This window comes from Podarcis melisellensis (assembly GCF_964234715.1).
Source record: "Podarcis melisellensis genome assembly, chromosome: 1".
Classification (NCBI taxonomy): domain Eukaryota; kingdom Metazoa; phylum Chordata; class Lepidosauria; order Squamata; family Lacertidae; genus Podarcis; species Podarcis melisellensis.
In genome coordinates, this window is record NC_138528.1 from 100,289,102 (window position 1) to 100,300,735 (window position 11,634).

Here is an 11,634-nt window from a genome sequence, read left to right on the forward strand (position 1 = left end):
AATAAAATAAAGGCTGGCCTATGATAAACAAATAAGCAAATATGGACATTTCTGACCCCAGTTAATACACTAGCATGTTGTCCTTTATAGATTAGGTCCCAGCTTCATGCTTCCCTTCATGCCACATGCTTCATTGTGCCTACCTGTAAATGATTTGATTAGCTGAAAAAGGGCCAGTCTTTTAGGAGCTTCAACATATACCTTTCTGTTGGAGCATCCTCGAAATATTTTATTCAATTTCTGCTCGATGCCTGCCCATAGCCAGAATGTAAAACAAGTGATGGTTTAAAAGGGGTAGCTTCAGCCCTGGATTCTTGCTGTCCAAATCCAACTTTCTGTTTTTCATTAACATATATATTAAATAAATGTCAACCTACACTTCAATAATATAGAGTGGGAGGGGCACAGGCTCCTGTTATTAAACTTAGAGTTGAGTGTTTGCATTTTCTTGCATTAAAATGTGATATGTTGGCAAAAACGTAGGTGCAGGTAGACCATGCCTAGCTGTAAACGTGAGGGCAGGACATGATTGCTATATCATCCAGAAGTGTTGTGCTTCCAGGCAGAAAGGACATATCAGGAGACATGGGATAGCAAGGTAGAGGGGATTCAACATGTTGGAAGTGGATGCTATCCATCTAAGAAGCAAACCAGAAAAAGGTAAATGGAAGCATGTCTAGAAGTAGGACAGTATATGAATAAGCATTTATGACAGTGAAAGGAGACTGCAGATGATATATCTAGCCCATATTGGAATCTTGTTCCTATCTTGCTAGTAGATCAGAAGAGACTGACAAGTGAGGCAGCAGATGTATACTCTTGTGGGGAATGTGGGATGATGTTGCAGTGTCCAATTGGTTACCATGGTTCATGGCTTCTTGAATTCAGTGAAAGTGATATGACTAGGCGTGAGATGAAAAAGGGTGTTTTTTTCAGATATTGTATTGAGAGGGGATGAAATTTTCCATGAAGAAACAAGTGAGGGAAATCAGTGATCCAATTGGTTAGAATCACCCATGCAGGAAACATCTCATTGGTTTTGTTGCCCTCAAGAACAATGACACATAACAACCTCTACCCAGAACTATGATGTCACCTCATTCACTTTGTGATCTCTGATTGGATGTAATCACTCTTGGAAGGAGTAGGGGAAGAGAAAACCTTCTTAGGGACCCAGTCAAGTTGAGAGAGTGAGAGAGTGAGAGAGTGTGTGTGAGAGAGAAATGGCACCAGTCCATTTACTGTTTGGGGAACCTATTTTGCCACCTTCAGGAAAGCACTGTTTCTGGTGTGAAAATTGAAACAGATGAATATAGTCCTATTGAGAATCTAAATTTTATTTAGCTAAATACCACTAAAGTAAAACAATGGGAAGTGGTAAAAGGGATGGAGAGTTTCATACTTTTCACCACTCTCTACTCTAATTCCCCACCTTCCAGTTTCTTTCACCCTTTCCTCACCCCTATTTCCCACATGGAAAATGTGCCATACAGTTAGCTCACCACAAGATTGTTTCCCTGTGTGAGTCTCTTGGAAGCAATTTTGAACTCAATTGGAAAGGTTTTGGACATAAAGGGGAGCTGGGTCACATCCACATCCAAGACTTAAGTTCTCATGTTTTCCACAATTGTTCTTCAGTTAAGAAAAAATATTTGTTCTTTACCAGCCTCCTCCTAAAGAAGTCGACACACAGTACCAGAAATGGGAAGCACAAATTTCTGCAGCACCTGGGAGAAATGAAGTCAAAATGGGAATCTCAGTGCAAGTAAAACACCCACCAGCACTTAGGCATTGGCAATAGGACACAAGCCTGGAAAAGATTCAGGAATAGTCAAACCTGGAGGGAAGATGAGTTAAAATTGCTTCCGCTTCTGACTGCAGCAAAAGCCTTTATATCATATGTTCCACAATAAAGGAGAGATGAACAAAGTTTTGAGAAAGTAATGCAGGTTAGCATTACTGAGTAAGTTTAACAGTTAAGGAATAAGAGGAGAGATCCTCTTGTGTGTCAAGAAATTGGTTAAGTTATAGGAAGCAAAGAGTAGGAAGAAGTAGACAGTTCTCTAGATGGAGGGAAATATAATATGGAGTTCCCCAAGGATCAGTAGTGGGACCATGGTTTTTAACTTATTCGTAAATGGTCTAGAGCAGGACTTCACAAACTTAGGTCTCCAGCTGTTGTTAGACCCAACATCCCTAGCTAGCAGTGGTCCCAGTGGTCAGGGATTATGGGAACTATACTCCAAAACAGCTGGAAACTCATGTATCCCTGGTCTAGACTGAGGAGTGAGCAGTGAGGTAGCCATGTTTGCTGATGATATTGACTTGATCCTGATTATCAAAACAAAAAGAGATTGTGAAGTGCTTCAAAGGAACTGAGTGAATGGTAAAGTGGCAAATGCAATTCAGTGTAGACAGGTGTAAAGTGATGCATATTGGGGCAAACAAAACAAAACCTTAATATCACGCATGAGGTCTGAACTGGCAGTGACTGACCAGGAATGAGACATTGAGTGTCTTTGGTTGGTCCAGTAGGGGTCCCTGGCTGCTGACACAATTTCTAGCGTGGGTTCATAGCAATCACACCCTAGTTAGAAAAAAATGTGCTTTGAGGTATGGCTTTCAAGAAAACAGCTCTGAGCATGTTCGACCTTCCTTCAGGGCAGCCCTACTAAGTCAATACTAAGACTCGTGGTCATCCCTCAAACTAACAGATGGAGTAGGGGCCTTCCTAGCAGTAGCTGGGGAGCAGGAAGTCCCTCTAAAATTAAATGTCAGTAACATGGCTCTTCTGCCCAGAAACACATGGGAAGGACCTCTTTGTCGTAGCTAAACTTTTGGATTAGAATTGGCCGAGTGCTGCAGAGACCTGATTGGCCAGATAACAGTGGAGTGAGAGGAATGTTTGTAGAGTTTCTTTGAGTACAATTGGAAGTGTAAAAGGTGTGTGGAATGGGAAAGAATATGTGGCTTTAGAAATTTGGGAGCTTTGAAAATGTGGGGGGCTTTGCTTGACATTCTCTTTGGGAGAGCTATGCCACAGTAGTGGACCAGCTTTCATTGCTGACAAGACTGACAAATCTGTAACTATCAAGTTATCTCATTTTATAATTTTTTTCCAATATCCAGTTTGCCCTATCTTTTGATCAGTTTGTAATCCTTAAAAAAGGGTCAGCAAGAAAAAAACCAAAAGTATTTTGTGCACTTATCCTAATATACATATTTCTCCAAGCATTTCCCCCTGAAATAATGCATTTTAACACTATTTTATCTTAATATGTGCATTTCTAGGTACACAACCTTTCTATATGTTTTCTGTACACACTTTTTGAGTGGAGAACTGCATCACAAAAAATCAGAGAAGCGCACAATTTGAAGGACAGCTGTGTTTCCGTTTGCTTATTGATCCTGTAAATGTGAAATGCAAACTGAAAAAAGTTATTCCCCCATCCCTGATTGGCCTTTTGTACACAGGACCACTCAAGACAGGTGCAATAACCCAGAAAACGACAGTGCTATAGGAGTGCTACAGTAGTTGCCTCATATTTGGGTTAAATATGCAGAACTGCAGCAAAGGAAGAAGCACGTGTAGAGCACAGAGTTGCCCAGGAAGAAGGACTGGTTGTTAAACCACACTGAAAATTGTAGCTCTTTGAAGGGAATAGGGGGTCACCTAACAACTCTCAGGATCCTTTACAAACTGCAGCTCCCAGAATTCCATGACTGTTTAATGTGGTGTCTTGGCGCTTTAAATGTATAGTGTAACTGTGACCAATGGAAGGAGCAGATAAGAAAGTGTGAATTAGGAAGCAACAGTTGGAAAGTGGAGTGGCTGTGAGAGACAAGAGAGAAATAATAATAATAATAATAATAATAATAATAATAATAATAATAATAATAATAATTTGTTATTTATACCCCGCCCATCTGGCTGGGCTTCCCCAGCCACTCTGGGCGGCTTCCAAAAAATAAATAAATTAAAATACTGTAATACATGAAACATTAGAAGCTTCCCTAAACAGGGCTGCCTTCAGATGTCTTCTAAAAGTCTGGTAGTTGTTGTTCTCTTTGACATCTGGTGGGAGGGCATTCCACAGGGCGGGCGCCACTACCGAGAAGGCCCTCTGCCTGGTTCCCTGTAACTTGGCTTCTCGCAGTGAGGGAAACACCAGAAGGCCCTCGGCAGTGGACCTCAGTGTCCGGGCAGAACGATGGGGGTGGAGATGCTCCTTCAGATATACTGGACCGAGACTGAGGGGAATTAGTTAAGAGGGATAATAAAAATATATGTAAGAAAGTTTGGGTAGCTGCAAACCATCCTGTGATCCTCGAATGAAGGGTGGTATAGAAATTTAAATGAATACATTATGAAATTTAGGATAGTCAGTTCTGTTAATTCGGGAAAATTGAACTTTAGGAACTCTTTATAAAAGGACTACTTGTTCTGATGTAATGGTTGGAGTGTCAGACTAGGACCTGGGAGACCAGGATTTGAATTTCTACTCACCCATGAAGCTCACTGAATGACCTTGGATCAATCACTGTCTCTCAGGCTAACCTACCTCACAGGGTTGTTGTGAATATAAAACTGGGAGGGAAGAATCATGTAAACCACTTTGAGCTCCTTGGAGGAAAAGGTGGAGTGTAAATACAATAAAACAAACAAATAAACTGTGCTCCTATTTTAACTAAGTTCTGATCTGGGTAGATTCTAAGGTTGATATACCTTACTATATCTTATGTAGGAGTATTTGATGCAAAATGTAAAGGGGGGAAATATTAACTTCTCTAAAGTTAATAGAAGGCTACATATTTGGGGAGGGTGGAAGAGATCATTAATCAAAAGAACTTATTTATATAAGCCAGAAGGTGAAGTTGGAATGTTGGAGCATCTCCAACCTTCATTTATATTACAAGGCAAATCAATTAAGGCAAATCTAGCCATTAGTAAAGAAAGAAAATGTTAAAATGATAGTTAAGATGGAATCCCAGTAGTGACAGCTTTTTCCTTAATAAAAATCTTAAGGACCTAGAATGGACACAAAGTCCCTTCTTAAAAACTACAATTACTATTTTCAAATCTAGATGGAAGTTACTGATCCAGTTTCTACTTGCTCCCTTTTTTTAATCATCCACTTTTCTTTACTAAGAATAGAAACCAGGATTTTTTTTCAATGGTCAGTAAAGGGATTATATAGGATTAGGGATTTCTACAATAATGGCCAGCCTAAAACAGAAGAAGAAATCAGAGAATTTTTAAAAGAACAAGAGCACTGTGGGTTTGAATTTAGGCAAATTAGTTCTTTTATAGTAAAATATATTATTAAACAGCAAGTGAAAAGAGAATTAACACTGTTTGAACACCTGATCCTGCACATAATTTAATGCCAAAGGACAGATCACCCAAATTTCTAAAATATTAACAAAATTAGACACAGGTGATCTAACAGGATTACAAAAATGGCAGGAAAAGGATTTGGGTTACAACTTGGGTCCCAGAAAATGGGAAAGAACATGGAACATGAGGCCTGTGAAATCAATTTCAGCAATGGTTCAAGAATCTATTCTTAAATCACATTTAGGTGGCACTATACACCACTTATCTTATCCTATATAAACACCAATCTCTACTACAAATGCTGGCACTTGGCACTTTAAAAATCATATAGGTACTTATTCTGGGAGTGTCATTCAGCGGCATATTGCTACTAAAAATTAATTTAACAGCAATGCAAGAATTGATATCAGTCCCCTTGTTTGCATTACTGGGGAGATGGGATGGCCCAAATGGTGTCAGTTTGGATAAAGGACTGATTATATATTGCATAGTCAAATCTTGTCTATAGCTATTGCGGAAAAATTAATTCAAAAATTGAGGTATACAAGAGGACCAAAAAAGAAAATACATTTTCAACTACAGGGCAAACATTTATTATATCTAAATGATGCTGACAATATTCAAATGCCTCCTGCGAAAGATACTACTATTTTGAATTCTTGGTAATTTGAGGGCTTCAGGTGAGAATATCATAACACTGAGGATGGCATTCTGAAATCTATAACTAAGGAAACATTTTGAAAAAGAGGACATGTTACTACCATCCAAAATAAATAATTCTTCTTCCCAGGGCTTGCGAATGTCAAAATTGGTATCCTTTTTTTGTTTTTGTTTTGTGCACATTGTTCGTGAAATTGTATTGTTTCCGCTTTATTTCTTTATTTTGATTAAATAAAAAGAAATACCCTCAGCAGAGTAACTGAGAGATTAACCTATTAACGTCCAGAGGACTCAGGCTTTGTATAGGACCTCAGGACCTTACGTGACCCCCTAGCTGTGAACCCACTTCCTCAGAGAGAGTGTAACCCCATCAAGAGTAGACCACCTCTCATCTATCTGGTTTAGGGAACTAGTTACCAAGGCAAGATATCAATTCAGCACACCCACTGCCACACCTGCAGATGCAAAGGAGAAGTAGAGCTGTGTGTCATCAGCATATTGCTGACAAATATTCCAAACTTCTGGATAACCCCACTCAGTGGTTCCATGTAGATGTTAAACAGCATTGGAGGGATGGTGGAAAAATTCAACCACCCTGAAGCTTCCATGGAGCTGAAGAGCACTCCCCAAGCATCACCCTCTGCAAACGGCCGCCCACGTAGGACAAGAACCACCAAAAAGCAGTGCCACCCACGCCTAACTTGGAACAGGCACTCCAGAAGGATACTATCACTGATGGTCTCAAAAGCCACTGAAAGGCCGGGGAAAATTAACAAGGACACATTTCCCCTGTCTCTCTCCCAACATAGGTCATCATACAGGGCAACCAAAGCAGTTTCTGTGCCAAACCCAGGCCTAAACCCTGATTAAAATAGTTCTAGAAAATCTTTCTTCCGAGAGCACTTGGATCAGGTTTGCAATCACCCAGTGGCCCACCCACTGATTTGTAACCACCCAGACTTCCCACTTCTGTCCATTGGGCTCTGCTAATGGAAATACCACCACCATGACTTCTGCCCAATCAATAGGCAGACTGCCCACTCAATAGGGCATTCTGAAGATGGGGAACAAGTGAGGCTAAGCTGGCCAAGGATCTACTAGATCCCAGATGACATAAGGAACCAACTGCCTGCCCCTGACTTTCTGCTGATGATGTGGAAGCGATGGCAGCAGCAGCAGGAGGAAGGATTTAAGATGACTCTGCCAGTCATACTGGTATATAACAGTGAAAATGCTGGGAAAACGTGAGAGGAAATTGAGAACCGGCAATTTATGTATATTATATGCTACCCATTTCCTGCCTGTTAATTAGTTGCAATAACAATTACAACATATAGGTTTTCAATTTTACCTAGGGGTATAAACCCCTAGGGGTATAATCTACCCTTGGCCATGCAGTCCATTTACCATTTTCACTACACATTCTTTTATGATAAAAGACATGTGAAGGTGTTTATGAAATTAATGGCTTTCTCTTTGGCTTTCTGAGTGCATCAAAGGACCCAAAGCAAGCTTTCCTATTTGGACAACAATCCAATACAGGATTAGGTGTGCTGGATTATAAATTAAGTGCTCAGAATTTTCAAAAAGCGGGGCTGGTTAAGTACTGAGCAAAAATATTGAGAAATAACAGACATTGCAAAATAGTGCATGACCCCAGTTATTGTACTATCATATTCATAAAGATTGTTCACCAAAGTCTTGTACTTTCTACTCTTTTTTTACTTTTCTTTCACACAGAAAAAGCAGGCTTTAATGCAATGTATTTGATAGATGAGGGTGAAGTCAATTTTAAAAGGTAGGTGTAGCATTTAGCATGTTTGTTTATGTTAAATCCTTTTTTTTAGGTTAAATCACTGTATTTTTTTACAAGTCAGAATATATAATTCAATATTATATGTGATATAAATAAGAATCTTGCTTTATTTTTTATCACCTTTTATCCGACGTGAGCTGGACCATAGAGGCCCAGATCCTGCTAAGAAGAATAGTAGTAGTTTGAAATCAGTGTATTGCAGCATTCAGGATTCCTCCTCCAAATTGCTTGATTAGACGTATGCTCTCAGCCTCTTATTTTCCAACAGAGGGTGTATTTTGCTCAAAAATGCAGTCTGGAAAAGACTTTGCCGCTAAACCCAAGGGAACGACTGGTAAGGCCTTTTCTTGAAATTACAGTATGTTTGTAGTTTGCTGGTATAGTCCGAAAAAAAGTATACTGCTTGAGTTAATCTCTGCAAAACACTAGCAATAATCTGTTTTCTGTACAGGTGTTTTACAATTAGGAGAAATGAATTTACAGTGATTGTCACCAGCTACAGGTTCTAGAGGAAAACTGAATATGGAAGAAAAGTAACAAAAAGCAGAGATGAGCAAGGATGAAAAGGAGAATAAGTTACGTAAAATGGAAATACTCCCTCCCCCCTGAAGTATCACCAGAGCAAACTGACACCCTTGGCACTTTGCAGTAGAGTGGATTATTCATTTGGTCGATCATGCAGAGATAAAACATGCCTCTAAGGTGAACATGCAAATCTGACCACAGGCTGTGTCATTCTCAGACAATATCACACAACTGAGTTTGGTTCCTGTCTTACAATGCAATCCTTAGCAAGCTGATTCCTAAGTAAAGCTCAATAGAGTAAGAGTGTTTGGAAATGCAATGCCTGAATATTTCAACAAAAATAAAATCAGAACATAGAACTTGAAATTGCCTCTAATTGGATGAATGTTTTGCAGAGAACTCTGCAATTTACACCTTGTACTAACAACTTACTGTTTAAAAATCCAAAAAGGGTTGGCATTAAAAAAAAACCCCAAACACTTTTGTTCTGAGTCATGAAACGAGGATTCATTACTCTAAATGCAATATTCAGTTTTTCTTCATTTATTTCCCCACTCCTTAATTTGCAAAGCAGGTCCAATATGCAGCCTATAAAAATAGCCACAAATCACTGTAAAGTTAGTCCATAGTTATGTCCATATATAATGATCTGGGGGACTAACAAGGTAAAGCTAGATCAACAAATATATTCCACATTCTCACTAGTAACTCCAAGTCCTGTTTTTGTTGCTATTTCTCAGCCCTCACCCCCCCTCCTGCCACCCCGTCTGTTACAAGTTATGATGTGTGGATGAAGGCTTTTTCCCATGCCGTAATGACTGTATACTGAGATTTCAAGGGGCTGTTCATGACAATCCCATTTTCTGTGTAATTTCATGGTTGTCTTCTTGAATGAAGATATTGGCTGCTCTGAAGCAGGAGGTCAGATGCTCCTGCTCCCTTTCAGTATTGTTCCAGAGTATGTTTCCTTTCAGCTGATGAAAAGTAATTCATCATTTACACCCCTGAATTCTGCCAGCATTTTTTTTTTGAACAACTTTTCTTTCCCCGTGGTACCTTGGGCCCATGAAAGAGATAAATAGGTTCAATACAACACCAGGCCCCAGATCCTGGGAGCAGGTTAGGCCTCTGAGGCCCTCAGCTGCCCCTTTCTCATGATAGAGTTTGTCACCTTTCTACCTCTGGAAGTCAAATCCTGTCGACTCAGCCATCTTTCAGGCTCTCTGAAGTGGCTTTGGCACCCACTGGGGCATGTGAGCTTAAAATTGATTTTTTTTTTTTTAAAGATCTGTCAAGTTCCCTTAAGGGACCAAGTTGACAGCCAGCAGGCCTTAACCTATCACAAAGCACTCAGTGTGTAAAAGACACCTAAGGAACTTCCTTTGAGAGGCCAAAGGGCCCCAGACTTGTGACACATTGAGAGGGTGTTGTTGCTAAGAAACTGGCCTTTGACAATAGAATTTTTACTGCCAACCGCCTTCTTTTAGAGGCATTTTAGGCTGTCTTTTAAAGAAGACGAAAGTATGTATAAAGCATCATTCCACGCTGCTGCAGCTGCTCTCGCCAGCCTTTTTATCGTGCAAATTTCCACCAAGGTGGGGCAGAAATGTTGCAGTCAAATCAATGTTGCCATCAGGATCACCTGGACAATGTGAAACACAGTACTCATGATAACGAGGCAACAATCCAACTTTGTAGCAATCCCGGCTTCTGGCTCTTTTAACTTTATGAATATGCATTAATTATGACAAATTCAAGAAGGGTAGCCAGGTTTGGTGTTTAGCAGCATAAAGACAGTGGCTTAATCTAGAGAACCATATTAAGACTTTCTCTTCTTCTGCCCTCTGGTAGGGAGGCTGACACTTTGGATAGCTTCTGAATGAAGCTTCGTGTCATCTGAGGTGGGGAGGGAGGAATGAAAGCATAGCATCCGAGTCTGGCCAATCTCTCCTTGCTGCACCCACCTTTCCTGACAGCTGATTGGTGCAGTTAGAAGGCTTTAATAAGATGTTATTCTCAGCAATGGTCTCTAATGGAAAAGGTGCAGTCTCTGTCCTACTTCAGACAGCAGATAGGAGATTGCATGCTTAAATTCCCCACCACCGCCAGCAGAGGAACAATATCTAGCATACCAGACTGCATCAACCCTTTCCTTGATCACACACTAAGTTTGTGTGGGAAGGACCATACTGACGTGAGGGGTTATTCTCGTGCCACTCTCTCTGCTGCAAACTGAAGAAACACAAAAAGGCATCTAAGCAACCTCATGTAATACTTAGAAGGAGGAGATCCAAATCAAATTGTGTGCGCTTTTTTTTGAAAAAAGGATAATCATCAGCATTTTCATGCAAATTTCTCCTAATATACACATTTTTTATATGTGATTTCCTCCAATGTAATGCATTTTTGTATGTTATTTTCATGAATATATTTTTTTTTAATGCACACTTTGCCCTAGAATAGGCATTTTTTCCACATTACTTGTTTGGAAAACTGCACTGAAAATTTCACAGGAGTGTTAATTTCAAATGATAGCTGTGGTTTAGTTTCATACTGTTTCAAAAAGTGGGGGGAAATCTGGATTCACCTTTAAATGTGAATTGAATCAACATTTCTCACCCATTCCAACCTCAGGGACACCATGAAGGGATTTTTGTGAAAGAAAATGTCCACCAGGGTTCTCCATCCCCTTGAAACCTGTTAGATGGAAGCGAATTTGATGAACATCACTTATTTTTCCTCAAAAACCTATGAGACACTGAGATTGCATTTCTACACTATCCAGGAGAAATGGTACGCTCAAAGACAGGACAAATGCAGCCATTTAACAAGATGATATCCTCCCTACAGCAAATGGGAATGCCTGTGTAAATATTGTTGCCTTCTTTCTCATTCAATTGGTGCAACTGATGCCTAAATCAATTTTGACTGCTTTGGGGTAAGGACACCTCTAAGTTAACATCTGGGGGTGAAATTAGGGGTAATCAGCACCACCATCTTTCAGAGACTTCTACCAGAACCCTATTCTACCATAAGGTTGTAGGTTCCCTGCTGTGTACACTTACTCATTAGGGAAACTGACCCACTTCTTCTAATATTCCCTTTTGTTAAGGCCAAGCCAAGTATTTTAAAAGCTTTGTCAATTTCTTGCCTTACCATATCTATGTTATTCCAATAATATCAGGCTTATCCTTGATACTCATAATTATCATTGGCAAGTCTTTGATGTAATAAATCCTTGATATAATATCATGCTTATCCTTGCTATAAGATATAATCAAAAATGAAAGCAGAA

The 11,634-nt window shown here is 39.8% G+C and overlaps 1 long non-coding RNA gene across 1 annotated transcript; it reads right to left on the bottom strand.

Moving 5' to 3' along the window:
- Positions 1–332: 332 nt before the first annotated feature.
- Positions 333–9,742, bottom strand: LOC309367812. Its single transcript, XR_014167371.1, has 3 exons — positions 7,935–9,742; positions 1,503–1,727; positions 333–638 (listed from the first exon to the last, which is right to left on the bottom strand). It is a non-coding gene; the product is annotated as an uncharacterized lncRNA (long non-coding RNA).
- Between the last annotated feature and the right edge of the window lie 1,892 nt (positions 9,743–11,634).